This window comes from Sorex araneus, chromosome 2, assembly GCF_027595985.1.
Source record: "Sorex araneus isolate mSorAra2 chromosome 2, mSorAra2.pri, whole genome shotgun sequence".
NCBI classification, from domain to species: Eukaryota; Metazoa; Chordata; class Mammalia; order Eulipotyphla; family Soricidae; genus Sorex; species Sorex araneus.
The window spans coordinates 339,488,758-339,515,471 of record NC_073303.1 but is presented as its reverse complement, the minus strand read 5'-3'; the positions used below and the strand labels follow the sequence as shown (position 1 = coordinate 339,515,471).

General features: G+C 37.5%; 1 pseudogene; it reads right to left on the bottom strand.

Annotated features, from left to right (window-relative positions):
• Positions 1-18,710: 18,710 nt before the first annotated feature.
• Positions 18,711-19,784, bottom strand: LOC129402002 (craniofacial development protein 2-like; annotated as a pseudogene).
• Between the last annotated feature and the right edge of the window lie 6,930 nt (positions 19,785-26,714).

The following is a 26,714-nucleotide window of genomic DNA, read 5'->3' as shown; positions in this document are numbered from 1 at the left end:
TGCATACCCAGGCCTAGAAAAGAAAGTATTTTAAACACAACCCCAAAAGGGATACACATGATAAATTTTCATACCGGAGGCTTACTCATTGGAACCATCTCTAAGCAGGTATTTCCCACAAGATGCAGTATTACCTAAGAGAAAATGTTTGGGATTTTAAATAGAGAAAAATGTTAAATGAAGTTTAATGTGTCCACGATGGAAAATACACTAGCAAATCTTATTATATGTATATTTGAAAATAACTGTGTATTTCCAGATGCATCGGTATCTGGTTTTCATTTTAAAATGAAATGTCCAGGTCAGTATAAGCACTTTGTAAAATATCAAGAAAAATAGCATCGCAAACTTTTCTCTCAGAATTCTGAGACCAAGAAAGGCATTACTTCCTCTATAATAGACACTAGTCAGTAGAATCACTTAAGAGGAAGAAAATGTGATACTGAAATAAAATAATAAATCTTATTTCTTTGTGCAATTTATATATCTCTACATAATAAAAAGAATCATGTTTTCTTCAAACACTTCCCTTAACTCAATAAACATCACTTTCTTCTGGTTGAAAGTGACGCCAAGTTATTTCACAGTCAGTAGTTCCAACAAATAGCATTTCACATTTTCATTTCCATTTCCAATTTTTTTATAAAATGTCATTTGTTAAGGAATTAAATACTACTTTCATACACTTAAGTCATAGTTTTGTAATACTATATCGTGATACTAAATTTTTTAGTAGTTTTTAATTTGAATATTGTCTATTTCTTATATTATCCCAAATGAGTTGCACTGAACCTTAGTCACAGGGGATATTTAGCACAGCTTTTGTGAAAAAAATTGTGGAAAAAATTCTGCCATATGCACTTATTTCCCAGGCTTACATATATGTGTACAGATACACACATGCACTTGCACACACACACAATTTTATAAATATGTTGAGTGACACAAATCCCAAATATAAACATTCTGAAGAAAACACTATAAAATACCTTGATGGACACACCAGATCTATAGAATTAATTTTAAGTGAGCAATGGTGTTATTCACAAAATCTAACTTTATGCAAAAGTACATCCAAAAAAAGAAACTTTTGAAAATGCATATTCACAAACAGTTGTGTGAGCATTATTTCCCTCAATGCACAATCAAAGAAACCCTTTTTTTCTGCATGGTCAAAAATGGAGTCTCCACATTTTTTATTTATGCCCCCTGCTCCATATCTCTGGGCACACTGTTCCAAATGCCATACCATGGCTACTTCTGTATGTCATGCCTAATACACTAATTGCAAAAAATACTTAAATCAAAATCTTTAATTAGCTTGAATGCAATCTTTCTTTGAGGTATGTTTTCATTAGCTTAATTGAATATCAGGAGGACAAATAGAATCCTTAAGTACTCTAGGAAGAGTTGTAGGCCAGCTGTTTAGTCTAATGGTTACCATGACAACAAGAACTATGTTTTATGCACACAAACCTGTAAAATCAAAGTCTTCTTGATGGAGAAGACAAAACAAAAGTTGTGTATTTAAGTGTGTTTTTTCCTTTGTATTTTTTATTAGCTCCCAGTCTTGTCGGTACCTGCTACTTCATCACAAATATACGTCACACATTCAAGTTTATCTTTGAGTTCCTCTTATCAAAGTTTAAATTAAAAAAATATATCTGATCAGCTGAGGAAAATACTATAATTAAAAGACCTCATCAAATATCACATTTTAGCTTTCTCTCTGTTCTTTTGTGACCACATCTCTCCTCAGACTATTTCTCAGTGGGTCATTGCATCTTGACTAACTTTGGCAATTTTCAATGCCCACCATTAAACTTCATCTAAATATTTGATTTATCAGAATACAAAATATTAATCAGTGAAAAGGGTAAAACTAAGGAAAATAAAATCATCAATCATATCTCAAAATACATTATAAAATTAGAGGAATTCAACAAAAGCATCAATACAATTTGTAGGTAGATAATGAAGATAAAACAATAAATTATGGTTATAAAATACAATTAGACTATATTCAAATATGTGAGTAAGTTATAGCATATCGGCAATTTGCTTTGATTGACTTTGGTACTTAGTGTTTAGCTAAGAGAACAATATTTTAGGCCGTTACGGGAACAATTATATGGGAAACACAGTTTCCTGAACAATAATTTCAATAACCAAAGTCAGTCCTCTCACAATGTTCTCCTTTGGTCAACTGGATGTCAGAGGAGTGGGTATAGATGGACCCCTCCCCCACACACCAAATCACCTTTATAAGTAATTCACTGAAAAAATAATGTAAGTTACATGCATATTTGCAGAGATGTTATTCATTCCATTAGCAGTTTGAAAGTATTTGCATTGACTTCAACCAAATATCTATGAGCAAACTTCTCTTGCCGAAAAATCATGTTTTATTTTTTCTTCGAGAGAGTTCAAATGCAGCTTCCTCTAAAAGCATATTTATGTTCCCCTTCCTGCAGTCAGTCAGTACATCTTCTTGGGGAGGACCTTTATTCATGTGCCCCCATCACCACTTCTAGCCATTTCTGGAATAGGAAATTCTCTTTATAGTTTACACTTGATTTGTGCAAGGAGATTCAACAATAAGATCATCATAACTCAAAGACATAGTTGTAGACCAAACTCTCTGAATGACAGCTCTAGATATTCTTGTAGTGTGTTTTCAAAATTTATATTACATATAATATTTTCTCCAAAGAATTAGGAAATGACATAAATACTGTTCTCTTAGACTGAGATTTTAAATATTATTTAAAAAAGATATGAATACACACCTTTTTGTTTGTATAACCAGTTCAATCAACTCTGTGCATCCATGCACAGTATCTGACATAAAACAAGTTATTAGTAATTTGTGATGGTGTATGGCACCTCAACACCTCCCTAAGGTTGTGTTGGGGTCCCAGAGCTTAGAGAGGCCAAAATATTCAGGTTTTTCCTGCTCTCCAATCTGCTTAGGACTCCTACCAGTAAGGCAGATGGGCAGTTTGCAGTTCTGAGGCTACACGTGGGCACAAAAATCCTTCAGCAACTCTCTCAAGATTTCAACTGTTAACGTTCTGACTCACAACATTCCTATGTGACATAGCTCAGGGCTTTATTCCGTTAGAAAACTGCAGGGACACTCATTCCAGGTGTGCCACATGCCCCCCACAGGGCCCCCTGAACTCTGAGCCAGTGTGTGAGGGAAGGTGCTCGTACAACTCTCACATGCATGAACCTTGAGTTTGTTCTTCTCCCTTTGCTCCGCCCTGTCCTCACTTAACACAAATGAAATATGTCAAAAAACTCAAATGAAATCACTGGCACAAATGGCGATCTCTTCTGAAATGCTGTCCTCTCCTTAGGCAGGTCTAACTGGGAGAAATGTTAACAGCAGTTCTCTTGTTTCTGACTTCTGTTACTGCCTGTGTTTAAGCCTTCTTCAGAAGAAAAGACTTGTCCTCGTGAGCCATGTTGGCTAAAGTAACTCAGGCAAATAAGATATGCACCAATTGAAAAACATATCAGGAAGCCCGGTAGGGTGTTTGTCTTTCACCAGACCAACCTCGGTTTGATCCTCTGAATCCTATCCCCCAGAGCTCTGCCACAGCGACCCCTGAGTACAGAGCAGAAGACCTGAGTACAATCAAGTATGGCTCCCCAAAACAAAACAAAACAAAACAAATTAAAATTAGGCATACCAGAAATAGGCAGTCTACATATGTTGTTTTCATTTGTTGCTGTTCTGCACTATTGTTTAGATAGATACCTCAGGAGGACATTCCTGCATTTAATCAGCATTGAAAATGCTGTTTCCTGGGATTCTAGTCCTGATGACTCATCTCCAACCTCTAGCCTAGTATTCATTTCTGCTGATGGGGATAAAATGTAATTGACATGCCAGCTTGCCTACATCAGCCATATTGTAGTGATTTTTTTACTATCAAGCCATAAATCGATCTTCTGATTTTGTAACTTAATCTCAAAAGTTTGGATAATGTGACTCTTTGGCTAAAGAAATGTATTCTATCAATTGAGTGACAATAAACAGAAAGTAGAACCCAAAGGAAGGGTCCTTCTATGACAGATAAGTTCTGGAGACTAGCAGGAAGCTCTTTCTCTACTTCTCAAAGAGTCATCAGATATTTTCCCATTCCCTTTTCTGCAGAAAAATCCATACCAGGAGCTCAAAAGCAATATGCTAAATGATTACATTTTTCAAATTTCTATAGCTGACTTGTTTGAGATCGTAATACCAATAATTAAGCCATTCATAATCACTGGCATCCCGTTACTCATTGGTTTGTTTGAGCAGGCACCAGTAACGTCTCTAATTGAGAGACTTATTGTTACTGTTTTTGGCATATCCAGTACGCACGGGTAGCTTGCCAGGCTCTGCCACTTGGGCTCGATACTCTCAGTAGCTTGCCAGGCTCTCCAAGAGGGGCGGAGGAATCGAACTCGGGTCCACCGCGTGAAAGGCGAAAGCCCAACAGCTGTGCTATCACTCCAGCCCAAGCCATTCATAATATATTCCAAAAAATAATAGCAAATATTTTTGATCTGGACATAACATTGTCCAGAAAAATACCATTTATAACACATGTATTTGAATAATAATATAATAGCTAATAGATATTTGACTTTTTGTATACAAATTACTGTTCTAGACATTGACTAGAGCAATGACCTAGCAATGACAGTATAAAATTAGCATAAGTCATTTCCGTTTTATAGGGGAAGAAAATGAACCTCAGAAAAATTATCTAGTTGCAAAGGTCACATAGCCAGTCTCAAACCAAATCTTTTGCTATATCTCTGAGTTACTCAGCAAATATATGAAAAACCTTTGAATGGTTGAATCCCATACAGTGTAGGCTATTCTTTTAGATTAATTTGTCATACACAAAATCCATCTCTTTCACTCCACTCGGTGTAGTAGCCAAGTTTGATGTTTGGTTTCTACACTTATATCTTACCAAGCTTATCTTGGAAATCCTTCACTACCTTCAACTCTACTACAACTGTCATCATACATTTTCTAAGATAAAGACAATTGTAAGAATTGACACCCATACTTCCAATTCTAGTTTCCCCTGGTCTAATGCAAACCACTTCCAATAAGAACAATTATGACAGGAAAGATGAGGTAAAATTTTATTCTGTTAAGGGACAATTTCACTGGTTAATAAAATATTGAATAAGGTCCTGGTCTCATGTTTGCCTGATTTCATATCAACCTATTAGATTCAACTTATATATATATATATATGTTGAATATATATATATACATATATATATATATTTGCTTTTCGGGTCACACTCAGCGATGCACAGTGCTTACTCCTGGCTCTACACTCAGGAATTACTCTTGGCAGTGCTGGGGGACCATATGGGATGCTGGGAATCAAACCCGCGTGAAAGGCAAATGCCCTACCTGCTGTGCTATCACTCCAGCCCCTCAACCCATATTTCAATAGGTGTCTCATTCTACCAAAATTTTTGTGACATTTCTGAGAGTCTTTTCTCTCTCCAAGTCAATAAGCATAGTCATCTCTGTTACTCTTTCAATTTAAAAAATATTTTAAAATAATTGATAATTGTAAGACTTAAGCAATTCTGAATCCCCTGAGAAAGAAGACAAAAGGCACAACTCCCATTAAGGATCTTGCTAGTGACTACAATTTTTTTAAATACATAAACAAATATTAGAAATAGAGTATTATTATTTGAAAAAGAATGTTTTGTTTTGTTGCCTAAAATCTTTGGAATTAGGGGGAAGGAACTATTCCATTTATTTTTTAGAATCAAGAGCCCCTATAAAGGCCATATTTAACTTTGAGGTCAGTAGATTGTCCAGGAAAGAGTCTAGTCCTAGTTGAGCAAATAACAAAAGCAAAGCCAAGCCTGAGAGAAAGACACTCATCTTGCCAACTAAAGCAGGCTATGGATTAAAGGTATAGCAGGGAATCATCCAGATCGGTGGGTAAGGTCCAGAGTATATTGCACCCGCAGAGCAATTAACCTTTTGTTGTTGCAGCACCATCGGTAAAGAAAGGATGCTTGGAGTTAGATAAAATTTGTAGCTTGTCACTTATCAGTCTGTTGAATGAATAAGTCTTTTAACGATTCTGTGGAATTTTTCTCCCCTATGAAATGAGAATAAAAATCTCCATGTGAAGTACTTGCAATTTTAAAAAGCAGTGATTAATAAAGAAAACAATATTGAAGTCAGTGATAGGAGATCTTTAGGAAATATTATGAGTACCAATTAACCAAATAAGTAGTGAAAGATCCTTAAAATTCTCATGATTCATGTACCTTGACTCAAAGTCATTTCTATTTTTGTGCCTCTTTCTGACAAATAAATTTGACTTGATGTCTCACAGACAGTTAAACTTTGTGTGCATCCGAAGATCCCTTCAATTCTTTAACCCCTTCTTTGATTTCATTGGCTTTTATAACAAAAATGTAACATCCAAGTGTCATGTCAGCTCTCTCTGCTTCCTAGCCTCATGCCATCACTTTTTACCAAGTATATAAATTAATGCTATCAATTAATCTTATTGATAGAAATCAAAATTTTCTTTATTAAGTTTTTTCTAAAAATACTAATTTAATCTATATCACTTTGAATCGCCTAATATATTGATAAGCTTTCGATTTATCATTACATCTAAGTCAGAAGAAATATATATGCTTCTACTTTATTACTATATATTCAGCAATATCAGGCTACAATAACTCAGGCAACTAGACTTTCTTCTTTCCTCCCTTACTTCATGGTTTTGGAGTCATACCTGATTTTTAGGACTTACTCCTGAATCTGTGCTCAGTGATTACTCTGGTGGTGCTTGAGAGACTATTCTGAGTATAACCATGGCAGCTGTATGTAGGTAAATGTTTTAATTCCTTGCTTTTTCTCCAGGTCCTTAGATTTTCTTTAATGTCTTTAAGTATATTTTACTCCAAAGGCTCTTGAAATATACATCAAAGACTCTTCCTTACTAGGATGCAATTTTCCCCTCCCAACATCTGTAATAAAAGAAGACAATTAGATGGTATCACCTTCTTTTTTCTTGTCCATTATTTGTGTGTTTTTTTTTTTTGTAAAGACATGCTCATTTTCTATTATTACTGGTTTCTTATGGAAGTGTTTTCCCAAATAGTGCTTCTTTACCATGTTCTCTTAACGTGCCCAGTATACATAAAGGGAAAATTTTGATCATGTGGAGAGATGAGGCCAAATGTTCTTAAAGTAGCTTTTATGATGCAGTTAGCATCTATTCTTTAATTTACACGTCACTTGCAAGGATTGAGAGTGAGAGGAAGACATGAGCCAGATAAGAAAAAAAAAAGTCTTGGGTCCTATCTATTTAATATTTAGTAAATACATTTATTTATAAGACAGAAAGGCTTCTTAAATCTTATGTTATACTATCTTAAGCCTCATTTCAAAATATTTTGCAAGCAAGAGAACAAACATACTCTAAAGACGTAACTTAATTTCTTATGTCGAACTATCATGTAAACAAAGAAAGAAGAATACACCAATTAATTTTTGTTTCCTGAAGTCATTTCATTCAAAGACAGCAGCTGGATATGCCAGTATTTCAAACAGTCATTAGCAATTAACGGTATAAAAAAAATTACAGAGAATGTGGAATTTTTTTTTTTTAAATTCTGCCTGGCAATCAAAGAGAGTTGTTCAAACAAAGGGAGTTAAAAGGAACTTCCTTCGATACTGAGCGCCAGTTTCATTTGTAGTTCTTTGTCCCAAATCTCTTGTTCTAAAAAGCATCCCGAGAGCATACATCTCGGTACCTTGTTCTGTCCTCTCTATTGCACTTTGTCCAATAAATTGGGTCAATATACTTCCTATTCTCAACCTTTTCTTCTGACTCAACAGGATTCTGGCTTAATTCCAGCCCTGCTGGGTCCCAATCCTGGTTTTATAGAAATTAAAAAAAAAAATCAATGAGAGAAAAAATGTTTCTGGATAGCTCAGCTGACATAGCCACAGGCAGGAGCTGGCTGGTGCTATTTGGTATTATCCACATGACCAGCCAGACATGGACTGTTATTTCACAGCTCACCCTGCCAACCAAGTCACTCAATTGTTGCAATCAGTGCTGCTGCTTCAGGGTAAAAATAAATAAATAACTAATGTGGACTAGCACAGTAATAGCTGTTGCTGTGAATACACACAGAATTGTAGTATAGGTAGATTCAGCCTTCCAGGGTTTAAATCGACTAATCAATTCCTGATATATATATATTTTTTTCTTTTTAATGTATTGTTGTTGTTTATGCTTTGTCAGTTAACAGATTGTGGCCTGTGAAATTACTTCTGTGAAAAGGAGCTTGCTTTAGGTGATGCTCTTCTTTCTAAAGGAAAAACTACTTTGGATGATATAATTGGATGACAGCACCTAACATTGACTACTGGAGTCAAAAAGCAAAAGAAAGGGGTTATCTAGCAAGTAATAAGGGAAGAATCCTTGCTTTGAAGTTTATGAACTTCTTAAAAGGCTTTAGAAGTTACCTTCATATGGGCTAGCTGAGAGATGGTATAATTCATCCAAAGAGTCTCTTTCAAACTGGGAAAAATAGAAACATAAACCTATTCAAGCTGGCATGAAAAACATAAATGGGTTTGAATAATTGAAAGCAAGCCGACTTCACCATCATGCAGCCAAAACTCAAACAGCGTGTTGGCTCCTGATACATAGAAAAGCAATCTTGCATCATCACATGTATCATTTTCTTTCTACTTTCCTTAAAAAAAAAGACTGTAAGAAGAAGATGTGTGCTTTAGAGATGAATGCTAGCTATGAATACCATGAAGAATGAGTAGGCATATCTTTAAAATCTTGAAGAGGCATATATTTAGAAGAAAATAAGCCTATTCACAATACTAAATCCTACCATTCCTCTATTTTGTGCAGAGTTATAGACTTTACCATCCATTACAGTAGCATAGAATGTTTAACTGCTAAAGATATGAAAAGAAAAAAGGTTGCCATGGGCAATTCCATTTCTATTATCTGTAATAAAAGGGGAAACGCATTATTTTAATAAAAGGAAGAAATACCTGTTTTTACCAGCAACACTAGAATGTCATAGCTTTATTCATTGTTCTGAGGCCTCACAAATTAGCTCTCATTTCTTACCATTAGACTGCAGCTTAACCTAGACTTTGTGCAAAGTATAGCACAAATATATTCTCCTTGTGCATTATGTCCAAATTACAGTCATGATTTTATATTACTTTCAGTTAAGTAACTGAATAGAATTTCATTTATGAACAGAAATTTCTGTCAGAATAGAATTTCATTTATGAAGGAAAACTTCTTCCCAAAGTAAGATGGAAATTTAAAAACAACTGATGAAGAAATCAAACGAACTGATGGATTTTCACTGGGTCACAGATTGTTTGGAGTAAAAGGTTAATTTCATCAGCAGAAAAAATTGCAATCAGAGTCAAAAATGGCAGCAATCAAACAGAAGTGGGTAGTGGAAACAATGTATATTGGAAGTCAGTGGAAAATTGGATTGAACTTTGAAGAACCGGCAGATAAAGATATGGTGTTGAATGAAACCAGACGAGCAAATGCAAGACTTCAAAATTTCAATTTAATTAAAGTTATAGTAACCGGTGGAGGATAAAGATAACTTTCTACTGATTGTTTAAAGACTGATTGTTTATTATCTTTGTAGTCTTAGTTTAAGAGAACTGTATCTCCCTCTTTTTTCTTTTTTGTCTTTAATTATTAGTATATGATCCACCCCATGGTTTATAGTGCCTCCTATTCAATGTGCAACATGATTAATTCCAGAAATCTAAACAGTAGAAACTTGCATATAAAGCTATCCATTATGAGGTTTTTATTAAATAAACAGAATTTTCTCCTTTCATTGAACATGTACCTCAATTATTTCCTGAAACGAAGTCACATCAAGAACATTAAGCCTTGAGAAGAAAGGTGTAATTCTTATAATTTTTCCCAACAGGTAGGCTGATATTTCCCAATGAACTGAGGTCATATAAAAATCACTAAAGGTTTTTTTTTTTTCCAAACTGCAATTGTACCTGCCTGCTACACCCTAAGAATATAGTTGTTTTATGCTCAGTGAAACATGAATACAGGTTTCCCCCCAATAATAATAGTTACCACTCTTATTCCAAATTTTTACCTTTAATCAAAGTCATCTGAGACTAGATTTTCAAAAAAAGAGCAAGAATATAGTAAGTTTGCATTCACCGAGGAGGCTTATTTTTAAGTTTTCCAAATTTTGAATTTAAAAAATTAATGAGTTCAAATAGATTACTCTGTTGAGATGCATATTGTAAAACGATGACTATAAGTCCAGCTAGCATAGTTTGTCATACATAGCTATAACCTATTTCTTTTGATGAAAGTTTAAGTATTTATTTTCTTACTAACATTCAAATATGCAATATAACATCCCTGACTAGAGACAACATACTGTACATTACACTGATGTACTTAGTAATTTTATGTTAGAGAGTTTGTACTTTTAACCCCTTTTTTCCCCATTTTATTTACTACAGCTCCCATACCCCTATTCTGAATCTTTGAGTTGTTTATGACATTTCCTTTGTAGATTCCACATGTAAGTCATATAGTTTGGTATTAATCTTTCTGTAACATTTTTCACTTTAAAGGTCAAATGTTATCACGAATGGCAATATTTTCTTTATTTTATGTTTAAATAATATTCAATTATTTGTGTCCATTTGCATTTATATGCATGTATATATAAATATGTATGTGTGTATACATATTACATACCTATACTACAACAACGTTCTTGTTCATTATCCATCAATACGTTAGGTTGTTTCCATGTGTTGGCTATTACAAATAATGCTAGGATAAATATAAAAGTGATTATATTTTTTGAATCAGTGATATTGTTTTCTTTAGATATAATACCCAGATTTAGAATTAGTGCATGACATTTGTTCCATTTTTAATTTTTTGAGAGATCTTTTCCAAAGAAACTGCACCAATTACATCCCTAACCTTAGTGCAGAGAATTACCTACCACCACCACTTGTTGCTTCTTACTTCTCTGACACTAATCATTCTAACACATATGAGATGATACCTCACTTAAATTTCAATTTGTATTTCCTTTGTAGTGACCTATGCTGCGTACCTTTTCAATTGCCTCTTAACCCTGTCATGTCTTTAGAAAAATGTCAGTTATAACCACTCCCCTTTTAAAATTTGATTAAATCATCTTACTCATAAGGATTTTAATATTTTTATCTTGTTTTATTTTTATATGATGATATATCATTATATGTTTTATGCTATATGTTTTATTTTTATATAACGTATCACTGTATCACTGTCGTCCCATTGTTTGTTGATTTACTCGGCAGGCACCAGTAAAGTCTCCATTCCTCTCAGCCCTGATATTTTGCAGCCAGCCTCTCCTTTCTCCTCTTTCCCAATGATTGGAGGCTCTTTCAGTGTCAGGAGAATGAGACCTATTGTTACTGTTCTTGGCATATCAAATACATCACCAGTAGCTTGCCAGGCTCTGCCTGTGTGGACGGGATATACTCGGTAGCTTGTATATATACGTACCTTCGAGAGGTATGTATATACTGTCATCCAGTTGATCAGTGATTTGCGCGAGCGGACCCAGTAACGTCTTCATTCGTCCTAGCCCTGAGATTTTAGCAGCCTCTCTTTCCTCATCTTTCCCAATGGTGCTGCATTTGAGGCTCTTCAGGATCAGGGGAATGAGACCTATTATTGTTACTGTATTTGGCATATGAATACGCCACAGGGAGCTTGCCAGGCTCTCCTGTGTGGGCAGTAAACTCTTGGTAGCTTGCCAGGTTCTCCAAGAGGGAGAATTATGCTATCAGATGTCATGAGGCAGCATTGACACTTCAAAACGCAGTACTTCCGGGAGCTTGATTTTATAGTCTCTGGATGTTGGCTGTTGATGGATTACATGGCACTGGGGGCATTTTCTGGGTGTGACTGCCTAGCTATTGGAAAGTGGGGAACCTGGGCGGAAAAAGCCCAGTCTGGAGTTCCTCTGCTGGTTCCTTCATGCATGAGGCTCGTCTGAATATATATATTATTTAAAATATATATAAAATTCAAAAAATATATAAAGCATATAAATATTTTATATTATATTATATTATATATAATTCTATGTAAATGTAATTATTGTGTAATTCTATGTAAATGTAATTATATATAATTATATTTCATGTCATAATTATAATATAATTATATATTATATAATTGGACTGGAGCAATAGCACGGCAGGTAGGGAATTTGCCTTGCCTGCGGCTGACCCGGGTTTGATTCCTCCACCTCTCTTGGAGAGCCCAGCAAGCTACCAAGAGTATCTTGCTTGTGTGGCAGAGCCTGGCAAGCTTCTCATGGCATATTCGATATGCCAAAAACATTAACAAGTCTCACATGGAGATGTTATTGGTGCCCGCTTGAGCAAATCAATGAGCAATGGGATATAGTGACAGTGGCAGTGATATAATTATATATATATAAATTAAATATCATCATCATCATCATCCTGTTGATCATTGAATTTCTTGAGTGTCTCAGTAATGTCTCCATTCATCCTAGTCCTGAGATTTTAGAAGCTTCTCTTTACTCGTCCTTTCCAATGGTGCCACATTGGAGGCTCTTTCAGGGTCAGGGAAATGAGACTCATCATTGTTACTGGTTTTGGCATATGAATACATGGGGAGTTTGCAAGGCTCTTTCATGTGGGCAGGAAACTCTCAGTAGCTTGCCAGGTTCTCCCAGAGGGAAAACTAAGCCATAAGATGTCACGTGGCCACAAAACACTTCCGAGAGCTTGATTTTATAGTCTCTGGATGTTGGCCCTTGGTGGGATTACATGGCGAGGGGCGCAGTCCCTGGTTGTGACCTCCTAGCTACTGAAAAATGGGGAATCTGGGCAGAGGAGGCCCAGTCCCGAACCAAGCAGGCTTGGAGGTCTCAGTCCTGGGTCCCACACACCTGGGTTCCTCTGCCCATTCCTTCATGCTTGAGGCTTGTCCGAACATGTGGAGAGGGGCCTTGAGCATGGCTATGGCTAGGCTCCAGAAGTCTTCAGCAGCAGGAGTTCTGTTCGGGGTGGGGAGGGAAACTGATAATATAATATAAATACTGATATTATTTATATGATTAATTAAATACAATTATATAAACAATGTACAAATAGTACATGATTTATATTTATAAAATATATAAATATTTTATATATTTTATAAAATAAAAACGGGCTGGAGCAATAGTGCAGCAGGAGGGCATTCGCCTTTCACAGCCGACCCATGTTCGATTCCTCCGCTCCTCTCAGAGATCCCAGCAAGCTACTGAGAGTATCGCGCCCGCACGGCAGAGCCTAGCAAGCTACCTGTGATGTATTGGATATGCCAAACACAGTAACAATAAATCTCACAATGAGAGACGTTACTGGTGCCAGCTTGAACAAATCGATGAGCAACAGGATGACAGTGACAGTGAAAATAAAAAACATATGTGAAAATATATGTGAAGGAAAAATATATGTGAAGGAAAAACTTAAAGATGTTTTTCATATTTGACATATCATAAAAGTCATAAGCTAGTAAAATGTTTACTATAGATCTTAGTTATCAATGTCTTTATCATTAAATAAACTTCATTTACAGTTTCTATGAAGTTCTTTCCTATAAGACTGTTATACATCAAGCTTGATCAGCTGTTTTATAAGGAAAATAAATTCAAATGAATTTATTGTTTTAGTGTTTGCTCCATAAAACCTCAAGATGTTTATTATGTACATGAACATCTTTGAACTTATATTTCTTTTTCCTAAGCTTTTGTCTTTTAAATTTTACCTTTCAGTAGCCCGAGAAACTTTCTCTCACTGATCATAGAAATAGCATTTGACCACATAGGTGGAATGACATTTTCACTTTTATGCCAATATTTTTCATCAAATATAGCACACCAAATTCAGAGATGATTTAGAAAGGATGGCTTTCTTCTACTCTACTTTTCCTCTCTGATTATTTGGTGTGAGATGTAAACTAAATAATGATAGATTGGAGATAAATATCAATGTATGTCTGAAATATACATAATGTTGTACATTTGTCTTTAGGCACTTGAGGAGAAAATAAACTATTAAGAAGTGGTATTACCTTAATATAGATGTTCTAAAATGAAAGAATTCCATGTACAAGAGATGTGTTAGGAATGAAAGTATAATTAAATTCTATTTATGTGGAATGATTATTAGAATGAGATTTATTTAGTAGGAGTGACCTACTCAACATAAAACAAATTTTCAGGAAAGTTTCATCAATGATGGGTAATCCTAAAGTCCATGTTACGCATAGGAGGTCTTATATCAAACAGAAAAAGACAGCCCAAGTTTCCCTATGAAATGCCAGCAGCCAGGAGGGTCTCAGAACAAGTATTATGGTGGCTATGAAGGGCAATCACTGGAGATTGTCAGTCAACTACAAACCCTTCATTCCCCAGATAGATGTATTTTCTGGCCACTGTAGTTAGTACGTCTTTGCAAAAGGAGATTTATTATAGCGCTAATTTCAATTCTTTAAAATATGGATGCCTTCAAGGAGTTGCAATGGAAATTAATTTCTTTCATAAACTCCTACTAAGCACAAGCCATGTTTTGGGTGCTATGCCAGCTGCTATGGATAGAAAAGTGATTAAAAATAATACCAGCTTGGCTTTTTTCCACTCCAGAGAAGCTTATGTTCTCCCTCGAATACATGTTTTTCTCTTTCTATACTCTCATCTAATATTTCTCTCAGTAAATGTATTTAAATAAAATAAATTTGCTTCACTAAAAATATAAAATATAAATAAAATTAAAATCATACCCCATTTCTCCGCGCCCGCACCTCCAGAATGACTGACGAAGAGGACGGAGCTGCTTGGGACACCGGCAGCCCACCAGCAACCTGCAGTATGTGACTTGAGAGTTTCCGCCAGGTCCCCCGAGCGGGGGCCTGGCGTTTCTCTTTTTTTTTTTCTTTAATCTATCTCTCTTCCCCTCAACTTCTGGGCACAGCACAGCATCTATCCCACTTCTGAGCACAAAATGGAGAGACGCACCCAAGTGCGCGGCGCGGCTGGCGGGGGATCAAGGGCGGGGAAGTACCGGTCTCCGCCCACATCGGACACTTAAAGAGAGTGCAGCCACGTGGGCTTTCCCATTTCTCCGCGCCCGCACCTCCAGAATGACTGACGAAGAGGACGGAGCTGCTTGGGACACCGGCAGCCCACCAGCAACCTGCAGTATGTGACTTGAGAGTTTCCGCCAGGTCCCCCGAGCGGGGGCCTGGCGTTTCTCTTTTTTTTTTTTTCTTTAATCTATCTCTCTTCCCCTCAACCTCTGGGCACAGCACAGCATCTATCCCACTTCTGAGCACAAAATGGAGAGACGCACCCAAGTGTGCGGCGCGGCTGGCGGGGGATCGAGGGCGGGGAAGTACCGGTCTCCGCCCACATCGGACACTTAAAGAGAGTGCAGCCACGTGGGCTTTCCCATTTCTCCGCGCCCGCACCTCCAGAATGACTGACGAAGAGGACGGAGCTGCTTGGGACACCGGCAGCCCACCAGCAACCTGCAGTATGTGACTTGAGAGTTTCCGCCAGGTCCCCCGTGCGGAAATCTCTCTCTCTCTCCTTCAACTTTCTCCCTGGACTTTAGACAGAAACCCAAAACCGCGCGGCCGCTGCCGCGGCCGCGCGACTTAATGTCATCTTAGTATCAGCAGTATGTAATGGTTCCTCCTTAATGGGTCGGACTTTTGTGGGTGATCCTAACAAGAATAGTAAGTATTTTGTTGAAATATTGAAGGCAATCAAAATGGTAGCCATCTCTCTAGACTGAACTAAGCTATATCCCCACGCTGGCTGAGAAGAAATATCCTTCTTTCTCGGGAAGAAACGTGGCGTGGTGTCAAACATAGTGTGATGTCCATTAAGCAAACAGACCTGGTGGCGTGGGAATGGGAAATAAGGGGAAAAATTAGGTACATGGACCAGCGGGACGCTGGTGGTATCTCGAGCCGGAGCCGATATCAGCGCAAGAGCTTTGGTTCCAGAAACTGCTTCCAGACACTCTACTAGACTATCAACTAAGCCAGAGCCCCACGCTGGCTGATGACGGGAAATAACCATCCTCTTCGGTTTTTTTTCCCTTTGTCAGACAGCGTGGCGATTACTAAACAGGCGTGAACTCGGTGGCGCGGGGCAAGGGGGAAAAAGAAAAGTTATGTAACAAACAGCAGGACTTAATATCTGTATATGCTTAGTAATGGAGAATTATCAAATGCCTCATTGGCAATAGGACTGTCTTTTTCTTTTTGGGGGGAAACCCCAGCAACGGTAGTGAGTTGTGTGTTGAAACATGGAATGTAATCGAGATAAGCGCAAATGAAGTGAAACCTATCACGTATAAGGGTGGGGACTAGGGAGGTGGGAGGGGGCGGCAGATAGACTGGGGGGGTTGGGAATGTAAGATGGGCACTGGTGAAGGAAGGGGTATTTGAATATTGTATAACTGACATAATCCTGAGAACTTTGTAACCCTCCACTTGATGATTCAATAAAAAAAAAAAATATATAAAAAAAAAAAAAAAATTAAAATCATACCAGCTTCAGGCATGAAAGAGAGTGTGGGGGCAAGTCACTTGCTTTGCACAGAAACAGCACCGGGTACCACGTACAATTCCTTTACAATACCAGAGGGATTCCTGAGTACAGAACGAGTAGTAAATTAGGAGCAATGTTGGGAATAGCCCACCCTCTCAAATGATGATGATGATGATGATGATGATGATGATGATGATGATGATGATGATGATGATGATAATCACTTGTATCACTTGTAGTCCTGTTGATCTTCGATTTGCTGGAGCAGGCACCAGTAACGTCTCCATTTGTCCCTGGTGTGTTCTAGTGCAGCCCAAGGATATCTGCTCGCTCCAGGAACAGGAAGAGCCTCAAATCGTTCATTCAGAGATTTGACGAAGAAATCCAACCATCTAGTTGGTGGAGGGCCACGAGGTTATCTGACGTCCTGTGGTATCCAGTCGGTACCAGCTCTAATCCAGCGGTCATCTCTGAATCGCATTACATGACCGGCCCATCTGATTTTTGATGCTTTGGTAAACGAGACAGCATCCCTGATTTGTGACTGTCGACAGAGGTCAGAACTCAGGATTCCTTCTCTCACTTGAGTGAGACCTGATATTCCTAGCACAGCTCTTTCGATTCCTCTTTGGGACACCCGAATAGCATTCTCATCCTGTTTGCATAGAGCCCAGGTCTCTGAGGCATATGTTAGTGCAGGAAGAACGGTGGAATTGAAAAGATGTGCCCAGAGTTGAGGGTTTTTTTCCTCTTAAGCACTTCTTCGACCCTCTTGAAAGCATTCCACGCTGCTCTGTTCCTCCTGTGAAGTTCTGGCACCAAGTCATTCCTCATGTTGATTTCTCGACCCAGGTACACATAGCTACAGCATTCGGAGATGTTTGTTTCATTGAGAGCAAATGGAGCTTCAGAGACCAGTTCCTTTTTCTTGAACATCGTCTTGTTGAGATTCAGCTGCAATCCGACCTTTCCACACTCGTGGTCAAAGTCGGCCAGCATTTGTGCTGCTTGGCTAATGTTTGGTGTTATGAGAACGATGTCATCAGGGAAGCAGAGGTGGTGTAATTGCCGACCGACTATCTTCACTCCCATTCCTTCCAATTCTAGATGTAGCATGATGTTCTCAAGGGTGGCACTGAAGAGTTTTGGTGAAATGGAATACCCTACCACACCCTTCTCTTTACATCAATGATCACTTCCTTGTAGAATGGTGAGATTCTGGTGGTGAATCCACAATACAGCTCGCGGAGGATTTTGATATACTGAGTTTGAATGCCCAGTTTGGCCAGGGCTTTGATGACCGCCTCAGTCTCAACAGAATCGAAGGCCTTCCTTAAGTCAATGAATATTAGACAGAGCGGCATCTTGGACTCTCTCGAAACTTCAGTGAGTTTGGTCACTGTGTGGATATGGTCTATCGTGCTGAATTCCCTTTGGAACCCGGCTTGCTCGCATGGTTGTCCTTCATCTAGTGTTCTGCCTATTCTATTCAGGATGACACGAGTGAACAACTTGTAGAAGACAGACAACATAGCCAGATTGGGCGATAGTTGCCAATGCTTGGATGTCTCCCTTCTTATACAACAGAATGGTCCTACTGATTTTCCACTGAGAGGGAACCTTGCATTCAGACAGGTAGTGTGTAAATGTTGAGCGAGTATATTGATGAGTACTGGTGGCAGATTCTTCAAGTGTTTGGGTCTGACCTTCTCTGGACCAGGTGCTATACGCGTCTTTACCAATGAAATGGCGTGTCGGATTTCAGAAGGGAGAACATTGGGAACGACATATCCATCCTGCGGAATTTGGTATGTGGGCAGGTGGACATGGCTGTCAAAGAGATCCTAGTAGAAGTCATGAATAATCCTCTCCATTGCCTTTCTGGAAGATGCGATAGATCCATCTGGATGTCGAAGGGCAGTCACCTTGGTCTTGTAGTTGGCGAAGGACAGGCGAGCATTGCAAATACTTTTCCCAGCTCCTGCTGCACTGGCCAACACTGCTGCTCTTCTTTCTTTGAGGTCATCCTTTATCACATCTCTGCACAGCTTTGCGAGCCCGGACATTAGCTTGTGGTTGCCTGAGGCTCGCGCCAAACCACGTTGATGAATGAGCTCGAGAGTTTCCAAAGACAGGCATTTATTTGTGGCTTTCACACTCTCGGCATTCATCGCACAGACATGAAGGTGCTGAACCAGTCGATCGTATTCCTCTTCGATGTTTTCAAGGACGGCATCTACCCACGTTGCTGCAGTAGTGCCAAAGCGCTCCCAGTTGCTGATCATTCTGGGAGTTGCCTTCTTAGCATTAATTTTTGCAGACTTTTCTCCCCGCTCTGTGAATTAGAATTTTGCATGAAGTAGATGGTGGTCCGTTCCCACCATCTACTTCGTGGAATTTTGGGACAACAGCAACATCGATCAGGCAAAACCTTTGATTAAATATGATGTGGTCAATTTTGTTGTGGAACTGTCCACCGGGAGATTCCCATGTCCAGCGTTTAGATTCTGCCTTCGGGAACTGTGAGTTACCATGGATGGTCTTGGTCAACATGATGAATTTAGACAGTCTCTCACCCTGATCCTCCCATTCCAGACCATGTGTCCCAATGTGGAGTTCTTTGGGCGACCTTCTCGGGCCTATCTTGGCATTAAAATCACCAACAATGATCGTGTAGAAGGTGTGGTCTTCTTTATAGAACTTCTTCAGTTCCATGTAAAACCTCTCAATTTTTTCTTCATCATAGTTGGAAGTTGGTGCGTAGATGACAAAGATAGAAACTGCAGGCAGTGAGCTACATCTATTCAAGCATAATTGTCTAATTCGGGTGTTAGTCACTGGAATGAATCGATGCTCATGGCCAAGTTCATGTTGACAAGGACATCAATGCCACCAACACCTCTGTTGTCGCATGTTCCATGGAACAATTCTTCTCCAGTGTCGAAAATAGCGTGATGTGAGTGATGTCTCCTCGTTTCGGTTAGACCAATGATGTCGTACTTGTTCTTCTGCGCTTGCACCATCAGGTCCTCGATGGATGCTTCTAATGCCAGTGTCCATGTGTTGAAAGTACAGATAGTCATTTTAGTCTTTCTTCATTTTGGCAGTCTAGTTCGTCCCCGAGATTTTTTCAGCCTCTCCTTGCTCATCTTTCTTAATGCTGCTATATTGGGGCCTCTTTCAGTGACAGGTGAATGAGACCAATTTTTGTTACTGTTGTTGGCATATCATCAAATATGCCACGGGTAGCTTGCTAGGCTCTGCCATGCACTCAGGATACTCTTGGTAGCTTGCCGGCTCTCCAAGAGGGGCATAGGCTTTTAGGGCGGCCTCCAATAACCCTTAGAGGTGTTACTACGGTTCACAACAAATTTCAACCCTATCAAATATGGTGTGGGAATAATGGGTATTAAGTGTTTTATGGTGTGTTGTGCACCCACTTTGCAGCCTCACAGTCTGGAGAGTGGCCTAGAGAGTGGCGGTGGCTAGGTAGTAGATGTAGTGGGGGGTTGGCCAGTGAGATATTTATCTGGCTTGGGTAGGGTGGGATATCTGGGTTTGACCCTCCCTCAGATGCTGGAGATTGGAGGCAGACAGAGGATTTTGTTTCCAGGTCTCATTGAACCTAAAGTTCAAGGTCGCAAAGTTCTGCTTACCTGGCTTTGCGGGGCTTCACTCAAGTGTGAGGTTCAGCCCAAGTGTCCGGAGAGCGGCCTGGAGCATGTAATAACATTACTTTTATTCTAATAATAATAATAATAATAATAATAATAATACCTGTTTCAAGAAATCTGCATGTATAGTACTATACGAAAGGTAACAGCAAGCAATAAATGTACATTATGTCCTATGTCCTAAACAAAATAAGACCCCTACAACTCAAATAAGAAAATCTTTAATATGGTTGCAATAAGATCTCTCAGTTAAACATTTCAGAAAGCAAAGTACTTGAAAACAAAGAAAAGAAGCTGTTATTTTTTGAAAGCAAACTCTGTATATACTATATAAAAGTTAAGCATCTTGATTTTTTAAATGAGTAAGGATTTTTTATTAAGATTAGTTAATATTTGGACCAGTGAGATAGTACATTGGGTAGTGCACTTGCCTTACATGTGGTCAACCAAATTTGTTTCCCAGCACCCAGTACAGAGCAATAAGTAAGTCATGAGCACTTCCAAGTGTGGACCCCCCAAAAGTGATTTAACATTTTATAAATAATACACAATTTCACCATTGTCAATCACCTCTATTCTTTCATTCAGATTTTACATAATAAATGTATCTGCTCACTTTTTCTCTTTTTACTTAATTTTAACTGTATTTCTGTGAAAGTACAACTTTTATCATTTAATTGGTTTAGCTTCATGTTTATTTGCAAATAAAATTATGCCCAAGATTTAGTCATTCAAAAAATAATTATTGAATATTTACTAGCTGTTAGTTAGTTGTCTAAGTACTAGCAATACAGTACTGAAAATAAAAGTTGATAAAACTCCTACCTTCATGCCTTCATGAAACTCACTCTTTTATTGGTGGGAGTTGGGGGAGGATCCCTTAAAATGAGAAATCAGTTATAATATCTTGGTTTCATATTTGTTACAGTTGAGAAGCAGAATGGGCTGAAGCGATAGCACAGAAGTAGGGCGTTTCCCTTGCACACAGCCAACCCAGGTTTGATTCCTCTGCCCCTCTCAGAAAGCCTGAAAGCTACCAAGAGTGTCTCGACTGAACAGCAGAGCCTGACAAGCTACCTGTGGCATATTCGATATGCTAAAAATAGTAACAACAAGTCTCACAATGGAGACGTTACTGGTGCCCGCTCAAGCAAATCAATGAGCAACAGGATAACGGTGACAGTGGGAGGCAGAATATAAGAATAGAAATTTAAAGTTACAAAATGTTGGCACCAATCTTTTACATATGTTGAACAAATATAGAAACTTTTTTGAAGCACAATAAAAATTCATTAATCAAATTTGTTATTCACTGGTCAAGGATATAGATCACAAGTAAAATGTCAGTCTCATTTTCACTAATCTCTGGTTACACACACACACACATACACACAAACACCGCACACATGTTTGCTCTTTTTCAGCAAGTGTTTACTTATGTGTGGTCAGATGAAGAGAAAAAGCAGAGATAAATGAGACACGATCATTGCCCTCAGATAACCCACTAAGCAGTGAGAGAGAAAATCAATCAACAATGCATTACCAAATCACTGATATATGAGCTAGAAATAAAATATCACAATATGTAACATATATATGTGTGTATATTTGGTAACATACAGGCACAGGGGACTATATAGGGTGTCAGGGATCAAATCCAAATGAACTGCATGGACCTTACCTGCTATATTATCTCTCTAGCTCCAATATCAGTATATCTTTCTTTCCTTTTTCTGTGAGTGTGTGGGGGGGAAGTGAGGGCATACCTGAAAGTGTTGAAGGCTTACTCCTAGTTCTGTACTCTGGAATCACTCCTGTTGGAGCTAAAGAGACCATAAAGGATGCTGAGGATAAAACCTGGGTCAGCTGTATGCCACTTAGGTGCTATCCACTGCACTATATCTCAATTTTCACATCTCTAAGTCAATCTACAGTGAAAGTACCAACTGATTTTATTATGTAAACAAAATATTAATCCTCTTAATAGAAAAATATACTGATATTTGGAAAGGTAATGTTGGCAGCGGTTTAATTTTAAAGCACTCTCCAAATCCTCCCAAATAATGAATTGGGAAAGTTAATGAACACACACACGATATATATATTCATATATATGGTATGTATCTATAACAAAGCTAAGAACAAGAAGATTAAAGAGTTCTAGAGTCTACCATTAACAGTCTCAGTTGTTCTCATTCTTTCCTCCCAAGAATTTACAAAATCATTTCTCATAAAAATGAACACCAAATCCTCATGATATTTTGAAATTTAATCGAGTTTCGTGCCCAGCGTATATTCAACCTCTAACCTGAGACCATCTGTAGTGCACTTTCACTTTATCTTATCATTTTTTGCTTTAGTGTTAAAAAAAATACTTTGCCTAATGGTCTACTTTATACACAGCATGTGATTGAAATTAAAGTAACATTGTTCATTCCATATACAAACTATTTTTCATCTTGGGGAAAGCATTGATTACTCCCTGAGAATATTTCTACACAGTAGTTATTACTTCCCCATTTTGCAAATGAAGAGTGCTAGGAGGAAAGAACCACTCAAGGGAGAGTATCAATGTGGAGTTCAAGTCAGAATCAAAGTTGGGTCTTTTAAGGTTAGAGATATTTTATCTCCAGCTCACATTCTCCTCTTTCTATTTAAAGTTACTACCATTGATCACTCTCAGTTAACTGTGAGCACATATGTTCTACACAGTAATCCTAAATAAAACTCATAACACTTTTCCCAGGCCACAAAAAAAAAAAAATGACGCTTTCTTCACTGGGTCACTCTGATTTACAAAGATGCCCATAATAGTGTTGCAAGCACTATTACAACACCAGTCTCACCACCAATGTCAAATTCTCTCCACAAATATTACAAGTTTTCCTCCCATATCTCCTATCCTCCAGTCTCACTCATTTGGTCTCCTGAACAGGCACAATTTAAAATTTATTATATTTTCATCTAATGCTTGCAATATTCATGGCTGTGGTTTGGCACATATATATACAGATATATATGTGTATATATATATATATATATACCACCTCTATATCATCTAAGGGTCAAAGTCCCCTGAGCCTTGCCCCTTTTAACCTCCCCACCATCTCTTTTTTATTCTCCCCTTTTCTCCACGAAAACTCTCCATTTCTCTCCTTACCTGCACTCTTCACTGATAATCTAGGGCGAAGTGTTTGTCCACTTTTGAGGTCTTGAATTCTCTAGCCATGATGTAATATGTACCACGGATAAGTGAAATCACCTGGCATTTGATTTGTCCTCTTCTAAATTACTTCACTTAGCAATATTTTTTCCAGTTCCATCTAACTGCATGAAATCATTATTCTTTGCAGCTGCGTATTATTACATTGTGGAGAGCCTCCAGGACCGTGCAAACTGTGCACATAAACCATAAAGTACAGCTCTCTGAGATCTCCATCTACCCCAGTAATTTTCTTTTCAATCCAAATATTTTTTTACTTATTAATCCAAAATTTTAAAAAATATTATTGATAATTCTTTGCCAATACCTCACCATACTATGTTACAAAATCTAAATTTTAAATTGCAGGATAACAATTATGTGCAGTAGATCAAACATATATAATATGTAAAATGTGGCCTAATAAACCTTATTTTTTGTACATATAACTCATTGGTTTTTGAAATCCAGAATTAAACTTTAATTCTCCTCTTCATGACTCTTCACTACAACTATTCTAAACACTCAACTAAACACATCATCAAATTGTGAAAATATTTAGGATGAAAAGAAAAAATGAAGAAGAGGGCTCATATACTTTTGTTTTCCTTAGTTATTAGCTTCCTAGAAGGTAGGATCCCTGTCTTCTAAAAATAAATTAATTGGCATTACCTTATTACTATCAGAAGCTATGCTAAATGAAATACTTAGCTAGCCAGGAGTCAAGGACAGTGTCTATTCTTTACCGAATATTTCCTTTTATTTAACCATAACTGCAGTGGATATCCAAGCTAAATAATATAAAAGTATATACAGAGATTTTAAAAGTATCTAGGAGATAGATGAACACAAATTCATCAGTTTAATCAAACAATTTAGAACATGCTTCTTTAATGAATTAATGAGATATGTGATGAAAAGCCTTATTTTCATTTGCCATAATACAACTATACAAGTTTTTTTTTTCTGCTTCTTGGGTCATATCCAGTGGTGAACAGAGGTTACTCCTGGCTCTGCACTCAGGAATTACTCCTGGAGGTGCTTGGGGACCCTATGGAATGCTGTGAATCGAACCTGGGTTGGCCATGTGCAAGGCAAATGCTGCAAGGCAAATGCCCTACTTGCTGTGCTATCGCTCCAGCCCTATACAAGTTTTATAAGTAGAATTTTGTTCATTTAAATTATAGTATCTTTAATTAATTTAATTTACAGTTCTTTGTTGCTAACTTTACGTAATTCCAATTTATGACAGTCCCTGATTTCTCCTTCTGTCATTTTATACAATTTCTTCCTTTTTAACAGTCTCCTTTCTAGCAGTTTAGTATTTCCTAAACAACTGTAATGGTGAAAGTAATATGCATCCCATGGATGGCTTGGTCCTATATTTAATTTGGAAATGCCACACATTCACCAGAACTATATTGCTGTTGATATTATTCTTTGAAAAACATGAACTTCCACCTATCTATATAAGTAAAAGGAAAATGGATATTTGTAATTCCAATTATAAAATGTAAAATTTCATTTATATAATAACATTGCACATAATTTGCTTGGCTAATATAAAATGTTGAGGACAAATGTTGCTACACAGCATATTTAAATAGAAATAGATACAACTTTATCTTGATATAATGCTTCTGTTAATAGCTTAGAGTTTAAGTACCTCTGTAAATACACACAGATAAATACAACCACAAGCAGTGTATACTGAGTTCTTCAGTGACTATCAAGTAGCTTAATGCTATCAAAGGACTTCAATAATAATGAAACTCAAGGCTCAAAGGACAGTAAGAATATTATTCCATATAATGTATTATGCATCAATAGTTTCAGGCAAGCAAATCCTACCAGCCTCTCAGGCCACCACAACAGACTTAGTGAAAAGAATATTAACTGACTCAAGATATGAAAAAAATAGAAAGAAGAAAGGAAAAGCAAAGGGAGTGAAAATGTAGACACTTCCCTTGTATATTTCTGGACATTTTTTTAATCCAGTTTTTGTTCTACAAAATTTCTCTGTGGACTCTGCTCACACTCTTCGTTTTTCCAATCTTTAGCTCATACTACCTTTGCCTTCACTTTTCTTTCTCTCATGTTTTTTTTCTTCTTCTTTTATTTACAGTCAAAACTCAATTCAATGTCAAGGTTAAATATGAATTGCTATAATTCAGTCTAAAATATTCACCTGTGAAACTGGATTTTCTAATTTAAACAAAGCTGTTATTATTTGACCACTTTCTAATGACAATTCTAATATGTCTATCCCAACATATGACGCCAATTTATCCTGAGTAATTTGTTTTTCTGCTTTGAAAAACCACTTCGTCACAAATAGAAAATTAAATATATTACACACACATTTGCTTATGGGGCCTGGAATAATATTATATAAGGCAAGTCACTTATAGATGATACTGTTTGATCCACTGCACTGCAAATTGTCCCTCAAGCACAGATTAGGAAATATCCACTAAAGCCCACTCTGCACTCCTCCCCACCAAAAAATAAATAAAGATTTGCTGCAGTTACTTTGACCTGTAATAGTGTCTAGTTGTCATTTCAAAAATCATAAGATGGGGGGCTGGAGCAATAGCACAGCGGGTAGGGCATGTTTGCCTTGCACGCAGCGGACCCGGATTCGATTCCCAGCATCCCATATGGTCCCCTGAGCACCGCCAGGAGTAATTCCTGAGTGCAGAGCCAGGAGTAACCCCTGTGCATCGCCAGGTGTGACCCCCCCAAAAAAAATCATAAGATGGATCTATCAGGAAATAAACATTATTGCAAAATTTTAAACACCAAAACTACCTTCTTTGCAATTCTCTTCAATTGACTTCTCTTATAACATATTACATGGATATGTTTTATATAGTTTAAGATCCCTTTTCATCATTACATAGGAAGTAAAACCATTTATATGGATATAAAATAATTTATATGCACAAGATGAAAAATTAATACACTCTATTAGCTGGCAGATCACACAAATTTGCAAGGTTATTTTTACAAGATAGTATCAAAGCAGGTAGCACCTAGAGAAGTTCTCTATAGCACCCAGACAAGTTTTTCAACTGCATTATCTTTCAAAGTAATACAGATTACCACCTTTGAAAAATGTTTTCTGTTGAACTTAA